At 39.0% G+C, this 13,905-nt stretch overlaps 1 protein-coding gene across 7 annotated transcripts in view; it reads left to right on the forward strand.

The window, feature by feature from the left end:
• The window catches only part of INO80 (INO80 complex ATPase subunit), a 168,468-nt gene that overhangs the window by 21,760 nt on the left and 132,803 nt on the right, over nt 1–13,905 (forward strand). The window contains exon 1 of one of the 7 annotated variants that reach the window (XM_066277068.1): nt 6,644–6,660. The exons of the other annotated variants lie outside the window; for them this stretch is intronic. The gene's annotated coding sequence lies outside the window, so the exon portion shown is untranslated. Of the gene's footprint in view, nt 1–6,643; nt 6,661–13,905 lie in introns of those variants that run through there. 7 annotated transcript variants of the gene reach the window in all.

Here is a 13,905-nt window from a genome sequence, read left to right on the forward strand (position 1 = left end):
CTCTAGAACCCATCAGACTTCCATTAGAATACTGATAAGATTATGATAATTTGTGTTAGAGGAAATTTGCACCTTTTTTTGGTGGAGTTCCAAAGGTGGCGACTTAGTCTGACTTCATATTATTTGCAGTGCTCTCTGCAGACTGATTTTTTAATACCCCCTGAAAACTGATAAAGAGTAAAACCAAGCAAAAAGACATCGAACACTTTTTTTAATGAGAAAGTTTTTAATTTTGACGAGATCAATATTTTCTTTTGTGGTTAGTGCTTTCTGTGTCCTAAGAAAATTTTCTCTACATCTGAAACTAACACAAAATAATATTGAGTGTAAACTGTAATTAAAAAACTATATTAGAAAATTTTTTACTTCATGGTCAGATATGTTCTTATGTTTTCTTCTCCTGTGTACAATGATGGGGTATTAAACCCAGGACATCCACATGCCGGGCCGACACTCTACCACTGAGCCAACCAGCCAAGGCTTTCTTCTGAAGCTCTATCATTTTACCTTTATACATATTGAAATCTGTGATTCATCTCTCAACTTCATTTTTGTCTATGGTATGAGGTAGGGGTTTAAGGTTTACCATTTTCCTCCCAAATGGATTTTCAGCAACATTTGTTGGAAAAACTATTCTTTCCCTATTGGATTGTTTTAGTGCTTTTTTCAGGTATTAGTGTGACCAAATGACTGGGTCTCTTTCTGGACTCTATTCTTTTTTTTTTTTTTGTATTTTTCTGAAGCTGGAAACGGGGAGGCAGTCAGACAGGCTCCCACATGCGCCCGACTGGGATCCACCCGGCACGCCCACCAGGGGGCGATGCTCTGCCCATCCAGGGCGTCACTCTGTCGCGACGAGAGCCACTCTAGCGCCTGGGGCAGAGGCCAAGGAGCCATCCCCAGTGCCCGGGCCATCTTTTTGCTCCAATGGAGCTTCAGCTGTGGGAGGGGAAGAGAGAGACAGAGAGGAAGGAGAGGGAGAGGGGCGGAGAAGCAGATGGGCGCCTCTCCTGTGTGCCCTGGCCGGGAATCGAACCCGGGACTTCCGCACGCCAGGCCGACGCTCTACCACTGAGCCAACCAGCCAGGGCCCTGGACTTTATTCTGTATCATTGTTTTATTTGTTAACCCTTGTGGCAGTACAGTATCATCATGATTAACTTTTTATCAGTCTTGAAATCCAATAGTATAAACAACTCTGTTCATCTTTTTCATACTTGTTTGGACTCTTTTAGCCTCTGTATTTCTGTAAAAAGAAGCTTATTAGCTTTTTTAAAAAAAACTCTTTTGGGCCCTGGCCAGTTGGCTCAGTGGTAGAGCGTTGGCCTGGCATGCAGGAGTCCGGGTTCGATTCCCGGCCAGGGCACACAGGAGAAGCGCCCATCTGCTTCTCCACCCCTCCCCCTCTCCTTCCTCTCTGTCTCTCTCTTCCCCTCCCGCAGCCAAGGCTCCATTGGAGCAAAGTTTGCCCGGGCGCTGAGGATGGCTCTGTGGCCTCTACCTCAGGCGCTAGAATGGCTCTGGTTGCAACAGAGTGATGCCCCAGAGGGGCAGAACATCGCCCCCTGGTGGGCATGCCGGGTGGATCCTGGTCGGGCGCATGTGGGAGTCTGACTGCCTCCCTGTTTCCAGCTTCGGAAAAATGCAAAAAAAAAAACCCAAAACCCAAAAACCTCTTTTGTAAAAAAAAACCAAAAAAAACTCTTTTGGCCTGACCAGGCATTAGCACAGTGGATAGAGCATCATACTGGAACTCAGTGGACCCAGGTTTGAAAACACAGGGTCGCTGGCTGGAGCCCAAAGGTCACTGGCTTGAAATTCAAGGTTGCTGGCTTGAGCAAGGGGGTCACTGGCTTGGCTGCGCCCCCCCCCCTCCCCCCGTCAAGGCACATAACAGGAAGCAATCAATGTGCTGCAACGAAGAATTTATGCTTCTTATCTATCTCCCTTCCTGTCTGTCTGTGCCTCTCTGTCTTCCTGAAAAATAAACAACCCCAGAAAAACCTCTTCTGGGATTTGATTTGGAATCTGTAGATGAATTAAGGGAGAATTGATACCTTAATCATAATAAATACATATTTCAGTTCATTTATATATAGTGGTAGTAACCTGGCAAAGGAATTGTATATGTAATGTATAAAGGACTTCTAAAATTCAGTGATAATTTTTTTCAAATGTGGTAAAAAAACTAATAGACATTTTTACAAAGGACGTTTTACATATGGTTATAATACATGTGAAATGATTCTCAACTTTATTAGTCATTAGAGATGTACAAATTAAAACTACAATGATTTTGAGATTAGAGATACCATTAACACCAAGTGTTGGCAAAGGTGGGAAGCCGCTAGGCCTCTGTTGGTGGGAGTATAAAATAGTAGAACCATTTTGGAAAATTATTTGGTGGTTTCTTATAAGGTAAAACATATACCTGCTTTGATCTAGTAGTTCCATTCCCAGGAATTAACCAAAAGAATGAAAATCTAAATATCCATCAATAGGTGAATAGATAAATTGTGATTATATTCATTCTTATAATGGAATCTGATCCAGCAGCAGAAAGAAGTGAACTACTACTGATACGTACACTAACATGGGTAAATGGCAAGAAATGCTAAAAAGAAACAAAACACCCAGACATAAACATATACATGCAGTGTGAGTCCCTTTATATAAATTTCTAAAGTGTACTTGAAGAATTTTTAGCCTGACCAGTGGTGGCACAGTGGATAGGACATCAACCTGGAACACTGGGGTCCCAGGTTCAAAACTACGGGGCTGCTGGCTCAGAACCCAAAGGTCATTGGCTTGAGCAGGGGCCATTGGCTTGGCTTGAGACCCTCCCCACCCATCAAGGCACATATGGGAAGCAATCAATGAACAACTAAACTGAAGCAACTACGAGTTGGTGCTTCTCACTCTCTTTCCTCTCTCCCTCTCTCAAAGTCAATAAAAAAATTAAAAATTAAAAAATGTAAAATAAAAACATAATTAAAAAATAGAGAGTAGAGGTCTCTTTTAGTTTAATTTCCAGAAATAAACCCCTTCGCTTATTTGGGGTATAACTTTCCAGACATTTTCTAGTCTTACAGTATAGTGGTTAAAAGTGAGGGGTCAGATTATCTGGATTCTAATCGACATTTTCTGTTAAATTGTGTGAATTTGGGCAAGTTACTTAATGTTTAAGTTTTTTGGTTTCTTATCTGTAAGTGGGATAATAATAGTAAAAATCAGAAAATTATTGGGTTGGTTCTCTGTGCTGGTTGTGTTATATACTACTACAACTAGAATTTTGTAAGAATTTAAATTTACAAAGTGTTGAATATATTTTTCTTAATTTATCATTTAATTTCTAAGTATATTTGTTTTTTTTCTACACAGAAGTGATTCATTAACATGTTTCTTCATGTTTATTGAGATATGATTCTCAGTCTAAAAAATTCACCTAAAGTGTATATGGTTTTAATACATTCATTGATTTTAGCCTACTATGTTCACAGAGTTGCAACAATCATCATAGTCTAAGTTTAGAACATTTTCTTTTCTTTTTTTTTTTTCATTTTTCTGAAGCTGGAAACAGGGAGAGACAGTCAGACTCCCGCATGCGCCCGACCGGGATCCACCCGGCCCGCCCACCAGGGGCGGTGCTCTGCCCCCCAGGGGGCGATGCTCTGCCCATCCTGGGCGTCGCCATATTGCGACCAGAGCCACTCTAGCGCCTGAGGCAGAGGCCACAGAGCCATGCCCAGCGCCCGGGCCATCTCTGCTCCAATGGAGCCTTGGCTGCGGGAGGGGAAGAGAGAGACAGAGAGGAAAGCGCGGCGGAGGGGTGGAGAAGCAAATGGGCGCTTCTCCTGTGTGCCCTGGCCGGGAATCGAACCCGGGTCCTCCGCACGCTAGGCCGACGCTCTACCGCTGAGCCAGCCGGCCAGGGCCCAGTTTAGAACATTTTCATCAGCCTCCAAAGAAACTACTACCCATTAGCAGTCACTCACCCCGCCTCTCCTCTCTTCTCCCCACCTCTCCTCTGCCTTCCCCACCCCTCCCTACAGTAATCCATTTTCTGTTTCTATAGAGTTGCCTTTTCTGGATATTTCATAGAACTAGAATCATACAATATGAAGCCTTTGTTGACTGGCTTGTTTACTTAGCATAATGTTTTTAAGTTTCATCCATGTTGTAGCATCTATCAGTATTTTATTCCTTTCTATTGCCAAATAATATTCCATTATATGGGTATACCGCATTTTATTTATCCACTGATCAGTTGATGGACATTTGGGTTGTTTACCCCTTTTGGCTATTGTGAAATATGTTATGAAGATTCATGTCTAAGTTTATTTTGTGGATAAGCATTTTCAATTCTCTTTGGCATACCTAGAACTGAAATTGCTGGGTCATATGGTAACTATGTTTAACCTTTTGTGGAACTGCCAGACATTTATGAAATGGCTGTACCATTTTATATTCTCTCTAGCAATAGTATGTGAAGGTTCCATTTTCTCCACATCCTTGTCAACACATTGTTACAATATATTTTATATAATAATCCTAGTGGGTAATAAGAAGTATCTCATTGTGGTTCTGATTTTTATTTACATAATGGTTAATGGTATTAAAGCATCTTTTCATGTGCTTATTAGCCATTGGTATATCAGCTTTGGAGAAATATCTATTCACATCCTTTACCCATTTTAAAATTGGGTTATTTGTTTTTTTATTATTGAGTTTCAAGAGTTTTTAAAAATAGCCTGACCAGGCAGTGGCTCAGTGGATAGAGTGTTGGACTGGGATGCTGAGGACCCAGGTTCAAGCTCTGAGGTCGCTTGCTGGAGTGCAGGCTCCTCTGGCTTGAGCACGGGCCCACTGGCTTGAGCGTGGAATCATAGACATGATCCCATGGTTGCTGGCTTGAGCCTAAAGGTTGCTGGCTTGAAGCCCAAGGTCACTGACTTGAGCCCAAGGTCTTTGGCTTGAGCAAGAGGTCACTTGCTCTGCTGTAGCCCCCCATCCCCCTTCCAAGGCACATATGAGAAAGCAGTCAATGAGCAACTAAGGTGCTGCATCGAATAATTGATGTTTCTCATTTCCCTTCCTGTCTGTCTGTCCCTATCTGTCCCTTTTCTCTGTTTCTCTGTCTCTGTCACTAAAGACAAAAAAAAGTTACCCTGCCCAAGTAGCTAAGTTGGTTAAGAGTGTTGTCATGATATATCAAGGTTGCGGGTTTGATCCTCAGGTCAGGGAAAATACAAGAGTCAACCAATGAGTGCATAAATGGATGAAACAGTGGATTGATGTTTCTCTCTCTTTCTAAAATCAATACATAACATATATGTATATTCTGGTTATCAATCCCATATATCAGATACATGATTTGCAAATATTTTCTCTTGTTTTGCATTTTTAATTTCTTAATATTATCATTTATTGCCACTCTCAAACTGGCAATCTTGGAGTTTTGAACCTGGATCCTCCGTGTCCCAATCTGATGCTTGATCCACTGCACCACCACCTGGTCAGGCTAAAGTAAATTTTGATAATGGCCAGTTTATCTATTTTCGTCATTGCTTTTGCTATGGTATAATATTTAAGAAACCATTAGCTTATCTAGGCTTATGAAGATTTACCCTGGTGTTTTCTTTTAATAGGTTTATAGATTTAGCTCTTAAGTTTAGGACTGTGATCTTCTTTGAGTTAATTTTTGTGTGTAGTGTAAGGAAGAGGTCCAAATTCATTCTTTTGCATGTAACTACCAGTTTTCATAGCAGCATTTGTTAAAAAGGCTATTCTTTTCTCCATTGAATTATTTTGACACCCTTGTTGGAAATAGTTGACTCTAAATATGTTTATTTCTGGACTCTGAATTCTCTTTTATTCATCGATCTATATGTCTAGCCAATATCAGTACCATACATCTTAAATCATAAGTATGAGGCCTCAAACTTTGTTCTTCATTTTCAAGATTGTTTTGTTTATTCTAAGTCCCTTGCATTTCCATAAGAATTTTAGGATCAGCTTGTCTATTTCTGGAATAAAAAAGTTAGCTTGGATTTGAATAATGACTCATGAATCATGAGATGTCTTTTCATTTATTTAGTTATTTAATTTTTTTCAACAATGTCTTGCTTGACGTGTGGTGGCACAGTGGACAAAGCATATACCTGGCTCAGGTCACCATTTCAAAACCCTGGGCTTGCCCGGTCAAGGCACATACGAGAAGCAACTAGTGTGAGTTGATGCTTCCCACACTTCCCCCACCCTTTCTCTCTCTCTGCCTTTGTCTCTCTCCCCCCCCCCCTCTAAAATCAATAAATCTTAAAAAAAAATAAAACAATGTCTTGTTTTCAGTATATTTAACTCTTTGGTTAAATTTATTCCTGTGTTTTGTTCTTTCTGATGTTAATAGAATTATTCATTACTAGTAAAAAGAAACAATTGATTTTTGTATCTCAAGCTTGAACCTGAAAAAATTACTGAGTTTATTTATTTAGTTTTAATTTTTATTTATTCATTTTAGAGAGGCAAAGGGGAGAGAGCAAGGAGTGGGGCGAGGAGCAGGAAGCATCAACTCCCATATGTGCCCTGACCAGGAAAGCCCAGGGTTTTGAACCGACAACCTCAGTGTTCCAGGTCAACCCTTTATCCACTTTGCCACCACAGGTCAGGCCCTGAGTTTGTTTATTTTAATCATTTTTAGCACATGATCTCTGTATATAAGATCATGTCATCTGTATATATAGTTTTCTTTCTTTCCAATCTGAAGGCTTTTTTATTTCTTTTTTTTTTTTCAATTGCTCTGGCTAGAACTTTGGTACAGTTTTGAATAGAAGTTGTGAAAGTGGACTTTGTCTTGTTTCTGATTTTATGAGGGATAGCTTTCTGTCTTTCAACATGATGTTAGCTGTGAATTTTTCATAGGTACTCTATCAGGTTGAGGGAGTCCCCTTCTAGTCTTTTTTAGAGTGTTTTTATTTTGAATAGTGTTGGACTTTGTCAAATAATTTCTCTGTGTCTATTGAGATGATTAAGTGGGTTTTATCTTTTGTTCTATTAATGTCTAATATATTGATTGATTTGTAGATATTGTACCATCCTTGTATTTGTAGTGTGAATTGTATTTAATAATGGTGTTTAGTCCTTTTTAAATGTTGCTAGATTCAGTCTTTAATTTTATTTATTTTTTGTATTTATCCAAAGTTAGAAGCTGGGAGGCAGACAGACAGACTCCTGCATGTGCCTGACTGGGATCCACCCGACATGCCTACCAGGGGGCGATGCTCTGCCCATCTGGGGCGTTGTTCCATTGAGGCCAGAGCCATTCTAGCATCTGAGGCAGAGGCCACAGAGCCATCCTCAGTGCCCGGGCCAACTTTGCTCCAGTGGATCCTTGGCTGCAGGAGGGGAAGAGAAAGATAGAGAGAAAGGAGAGGGAGAAGGGTGGAAAAGCAGATGGGCACTTCTCCTGTGTGCCCTGACTAGGAATCGAACCCCAGACTTCCACAGGCTAGGCAAACGCTCTACTGTTGAGCCAACCAGCCAGGGCCAGTCTTTAATATTTTGTTGAGGATTTTTGTGTCTGTATTATAAAAGAAATTATCTTATAATTTTTTTTTTTTTTTTGTATTTTTCTGAAGCTGTAAACGGGGAGAGACAGACAGACTCCCGCATGCGCTGGACCGGGATCCACTCGGCACGCCCACCTGGGGCTACGCTCTGCCCACCAGGGGGCGATGCTCTGCCCCTCCTGGGCGTCGCTCTGCCGTGACCAGAGCCACTCTAGCGCCTGGGGCAGAGGCCAAGGAGCCATCCCCAGCACCCGGGCCATCTTTGCTCCAATGGAGCGTTGGCTGCAGGAGGGGAAGAGAGAGACAGAGAGGAAGGAGGGGGGGGGGGTGGAGAAGCAAACGGGCGCTTCTCCTATGTGCCCTGGCCGGGAATCGAACCTGGGTCCCCCGCACGCCAGGCTGACGCTCTACCACTGAGCCAACCGGCCAGGGCCTATCTTATAATTTTATTGTGATGTCTTTGCCTGGTCTGGGAATCAGGGTAATACCAGACTCATCGAATGATGTATCACATGTTCTTTTCTCTTCAGTTACTTGAGTCTGTGATGGATTCATATTAATTCTACTTAAATGTTTGAAAAAATTCACCAGTGGAGCCATTTGACCTGGACTCTTCTTTGTGGGAAGTTGGAAGTATTAAATTAAATTTTATATGATCATATTCATCAGACTTTCATTTTGGTTGTACATACATGGAAGACTCTTCCATCCTAACCTGCAGTTTCCTCATCAAGTTGTAAATATTTATAAATAATGCAGTCAGTAGGAGTTGGAAATTCCTCATATAACATTTAACATGGTGGACCACTCATAAGTAATTCTCTTCCTGAACTCTCCTGGCACTTTATACATCTTTTAAGTACTTTCTGTGTACTTTTTATTGTTATTTATGTTCTAGCCTTGCCTCCTCTAGTAAAGGTAATTCTCTGAAGGAAATACCTTTTCCTATACTGCACTAGAGTTCAACAATTGAATGGCTGAGTGAATGAGATGTTATTCTAGTGTTTGTCTGATAATACCTTCTCACTTTTTTGGGTCTTATTTCCATCTATTAAAATATTTTAAAATTCATTTATTTGATTTTGTTATTTTTTGCCATAGTGCTGAAAATTATCAGCATAACCTGTGGATCTGATTTGGTAAGATCATATTTAGTCATGTTAGGTTTTGCAGTGTTTCCCAACGTGGGGCCCATGCCCCACAGGGCAATTCGATAGTTAAGGGGGGCAATTTGAAAATGGACTCGACAGGACTTTAACTCTTTCTCCCCGGGCCTTTTAAATGCAATGCTAGATATCGGTGCCAAATTTAACAAAAAATGCAATTCTTAAGTAATTGAGGTAAATAATTATTAAGTATAATTTCGTTTGACGAGACCAAAATATCAACTGGGTGATTGGCGTCGTCAAGTAAACTTCGTCCTGGGTTCACCACGGAGCGTGCCGTCTGCCGCGGGGAACCCCGGACGTTTTAAAAACTCGCTAAACAATGCAGTTATTCTCACCTAATTGGCCCATCACAACTTCTGTAGTGTTTCACATCATTCAGTTGGTGTTAATTTGAAATAAGTGTCAGTCAAAACTGTTGTAAAAGCTCGTTGCTTTAATAAATATACATATATATATTGCATAGATATAATTGGTAAGTATTTGATTTTATTTTTATCAATATTAAACTCTTTATTAAGTACTTCTTGCATCAGGGCTAGAAAGCAATAATATTTTATAAATATTATTGGGGCTGTAATAGTGCATGCATGACAATTTTAATTTTAGAAGCATAACTTTCCAGAAAATTTTGTCAAGTGGAAAAAATATAGATACCTTTTGATTTGCGGTGGTAGTGTAGTAAATGTGTTATATACATTTAAATAAATATGAATTTTTAGTATATGTTTACTCTATGTCACATTGAATATATTTTCACACATATTTTAATATTAGTTTTTAATTGATCTTATTTTTATTATAGCCCATAGTAAAGTGAGTGGTGCAAGCAAGAAAAAAACTCGTCAATATTCAGAGGAATATTTAAAATTTGAGTTCATACCCGCTGTTCACTATGAGCGGATTCCTTTTTGTCTTTTATGCCAGCAATGCTTGACCAATGAATCAATGAAACAAAGTCGTCTTGAGGCGCATTTGAAGGCGAAACATAGTGCTCATATTAATTCAGATTTGAGTTACTTTAAAACTTTATTTTTTTTTATTTATTTATTTTTTTTTTTAAATATTTTATTGATTGATTTTTTTTAGAGAGAGAGGAGTGAGAGAGAGAGACAGAGAGAGAGAGAGAAGGGGGAGGAGCAGGAAGCATCAACTCCCATATGTGCCTTGACCAGGCAAGCCCAAGGTTTCGAACCGGCGACCTCAGTGTTCCAGGTCGACGCTTTATCCCACTGCGCCACCACAGGTCAGGCCTACTTTAAAACTTTAAAGAAAATTTTTGAAAAAAGAACATTAAAGACTCTATTTACTGCTCATACTTCAACTAATAATCGTGTTCTTGAGGCTAGTTATCAAATTTCTTTATTCATTGCTAAAACTGGAGAAAATCACACTATAGGAGAGAATTTAATAAAACCGTCAATATCAGCATTTCTTAAAACAGTTCTTGAAAAAGAGACAAAGATGTAAAAGCTATGCCACTCAGTAACAATTCTGTTAGCAGAAGAATAGACGAAATGAGTGAGGATATTGAAAAACAACTTATTGAAAAGCTGAAAACAAGAAAATTCTCCTTGCAGATGGATGAATCAACTTGGAGAGACAGTGAGGCAGTATTGATAACTTACGTAAGATATATTGATAAAGGACATTTTGCTGAAGAAATGTTGTTCTGTAAAAGATTAGAAAGCACCACTACCTCCAAAGATATATATATAATATGCTAAAAAACTACTTAGATGTCAATGATATACCAATGAAAAATATAACATCTTGTGCTGCAGATAGTGCTCCCAATATGATGGGCAAGAAAAATGGCTGCTTAAAATTGATGAAAGATGCGAATCCAGAAATGATTCTTGTGCATTGTGTTATTCATAGGAAAAACTTGGTAGCTAAAAACATCTTGCCTGTTCTGAATGAAGTATTACATAGAGTAATAAAGTGTGTTAATGCTATTAAAGCTAGTGCCAAATGTGAGTGTCTTTTCAAGCTATTTTGTGAAGAACAAAATGAAGACCATGTGAGACTTTTACTTCATACTGAAGTAAGATGGCTATCTAAAGGAAACTTTGAAAAGATTTATGGAACTGTTTGATACCCTTAGTGATTTTTTAAGTGACAAACCTGAAATGAAGTATCTGTTAACAATAGATGGTAAAGCATTTGTGAGTTATTTAGCCGATATCTTTGAAAAACTAAATATATTAAATAAGCAACTTCAAGGAACAAATAAAACTCTTGTCGATGCAAAAGCAAAGATATTTGGTTTCATTACCAATATTGAGTTATGTCAGAAACATATTAACAACAAAAACTTGAAACAGTTTCATTGGCTCCAAAAATGTGAAGTAACTGATACCGCTTTACTTGTTATTGTCAATCATTTGAATATTCTATCGGCTGATTTAAAAGAAAGATTTTCTGATTTAAAACAAATTGATTTCCCAACATGGATGATGCAGCCAATGTTATGGATTTGTCTGATATATCAAATATACAGTATCAAGAAGAACTCGCAGAATTGCAAAATGATGAGTCAGTTAAAGCTTTATTTAATATCAAAGGAGCGATGGCATGGCTTTGTGAGGAAACAGAAATCAAATACCCAAATTCAACCAAATGTGCAAGAAAACTATCACTATTGTTTCCATCTTCATTTTTAACTGAATGTGGATTTAGTGCTGTCAATGATTTACTGGTAAAAAAAAGAAATCGGCTGGATATAACACAACGTGGAGACTTGAGACTAAAGCTAACCAAATTGGAACCTACTATGAAATCTCTGTGCAGCAAGCATGAAGTACAAGGATCACACTAAATTAAAATAATAAATTAATAAAGAAAAATCTGTATTAAAATTATTTGGAATTTAAATTTCTGTTTTTCTTTATATGTTTTGAAATTTTACTTACTGTGTTTTGTTAACAATTTCATAGTGATTTCTTCCTAGAACCTATCATTTATGTTTATTAAGTGAACAAATCAATTTTTTAATGTTAAAAATTATGTATGTTACATGGGGGGGACATAAAAATTTTAGAAAGGTTAAGGTGGGGCATGGCACAAAAAAGGTTGGGAAACACTGGGCTAAAGAGTGTCTGTGTTAAAGGAAGCAGAGGGGAACTCAGTTATTTTGTTCCCTTAATGTTTGACTTTTGTGTGAGCTACAGCACATAACCTACTCAGACTATGTTTAGTCCTTTAAAAGTTTTGAAGCTATGGCCTGACCAGGAGGTGGCGCAGTGGATAGAGTGTCGGACTGGGATGCGGAGGACCCAGGTTTGAGACCCCGAGGTTGTCAGCTTGAGCACGGGCTCATCTGGCTTGAGCAAAAAGCTCACCAGCTTGGACCCAAGGTTGCTGGCTCGAGCAAGGGGTTACTTGGTCTGCTGATGGCCCGCGGTCAAGGCATATATGAGAAAGCAATCAATGAACAACTAAGGTGTCGCAATGAAAAACTGGTGATTGATGCTTCTCATCTCTCTCCGTTCCTGTCTGTCTGTCCCTATCTATCCCTCTCTTTGACTCTCTCTCTGTCCCTGAAAAAAGAAAAAGTTTTGAAGCTATACTTCTCATAGGAGCTGTACCCTTATTCAGATTTTCTGTACTAATCTTGGTAAGTTTAGGATTTACGTTTTAAAGGCAGATATGATTGAATTCTTTTTAGTTGACTAAATCAGTGATTCCTAATCTGGTCTTCTGAGATATTTTTATAGGTGTTTTGCCAAAGTATGGACAAATAAGTTTGGAATTTTTCTTAGAGAAATACTAAGAGCACATTAGGCAATTGAGGACTAAAACTATTAGATCTATTAATGCTTTAATATTTTTAATATTAATTAACATTTGTTAATATCTTGAGCTAGTTTTCAGAAATGCTTCTCTAAATGATTGGTATGAAACAAGTTTTAGACAGCATCTATAAAGAGAAATGAGAAGTTGAAAAAACACTTGGAAAAACTAAATGTGTAAATCTTTTTTTTTTTTTTTGTATTTTTCTGAAGCTGGAAATGGGGAGAGACAGACAGACTTCTGCATGCTCCCGACCGGGATCCACCCGGCATGCCCACCAGGGGCGACGCTCTGCCCACCAGGGGGCGATGCTCTGCCCCTCCGGGGCGTCGCTCTGCCGCCACCAGAGCCACTCTAGTGCCTGGGGCAGAGGCCAAGGAGCCATCCCCAGCGCCCGGGCCATCTTTGCTCCAATGGAGCCTTGGCTGCGGGAGGGGAAGAGAGAGACAGAGAGGAAGGGGGGGGGGGTGTGGAGAAGCAAATGGGCGCTTCTCCTATGTGCCCTGGCCGGGAATCAAACCCAGGTCCCCTGCACGCCAGGCCGACGCTCTACCGCTGAGCCAACCGGTCATGGCCTAAATGTGTAAATCTTAGGACAAATATTTATTTAAAGGCTGTCATTGTAATTATAGTGCTTTATGAGGTGGTCAGTATATAATATTTTTAAACCAAACTAAAAACTGTTAGACTCGGCTGCCATTGGAGCAGTGTGTCTTAGGTCATCTCCAGAGATGGGATGGTTTTTTCTCTAAGTAGATATCTTTCTTAGGCTTTTCATTTGGAAGAAGATGAAAATGTTATTATTCTAAGGTAAAAATTGGCAATTGGTGCAGGTGTCCTTAGGTCAGTGGTCTCAAACTTTTTGAAATCAGGGCGCATTTAAAATCCCACAAATAATTGTAGGTGCACTATATACAAATTTCTGAGAAATATGTTATAATAATTAAGTCAAATATTAAAAAAATATAAAGTCCAAGCGTGCTTTTATGGTACTTAAACAAAATAAATACAACAAAATTAAATTTATTCTGACATTAAAAAACATTTTTATGTTACATTTTTTGAGTTATGCTTTTTAGAATTCGTAAAAAAGGGGTTAAAAATTAAAAAATGACAAAAATGTTAACTTTTTATATATATAGATACATTCTTAGTAAGAATTAGTAAATTAGGCGGGTCCTGGCGCTAATGTGTTAAGTTTTTCATTCTTGTGTTTATGAGAAACATGAGCCTGATGTGTCCTAGTGATTTCTTCAATGTTTGGGCATATATTAGAAAGGCAAACTCTCATTTCCTTGTCAATACATTGAAGAATTCCTCTCTTTTTACTCTTAATTGTATTGAGGGTAGAAAATCCTAATTCATATAAATAGGATGTT

The sequence above is a fragment of the Saccopteryx bilineata genome, chromosome 4 (genome assembly GCF_036850765.1).
Source record: "Saccopteryx bilineata isolate mSacBil1 chromosome 4, mSacBil1_pri_phased_curated, whole genome shotgun sequence".
NCBI classification, from domain to species: domain Eukaryota; kingdom Metazoa; phylum Chordata; class Mammalia; order Chiroptera; family Emballonuridae; genus Saccopteryx; species Saccopteryx bilineata.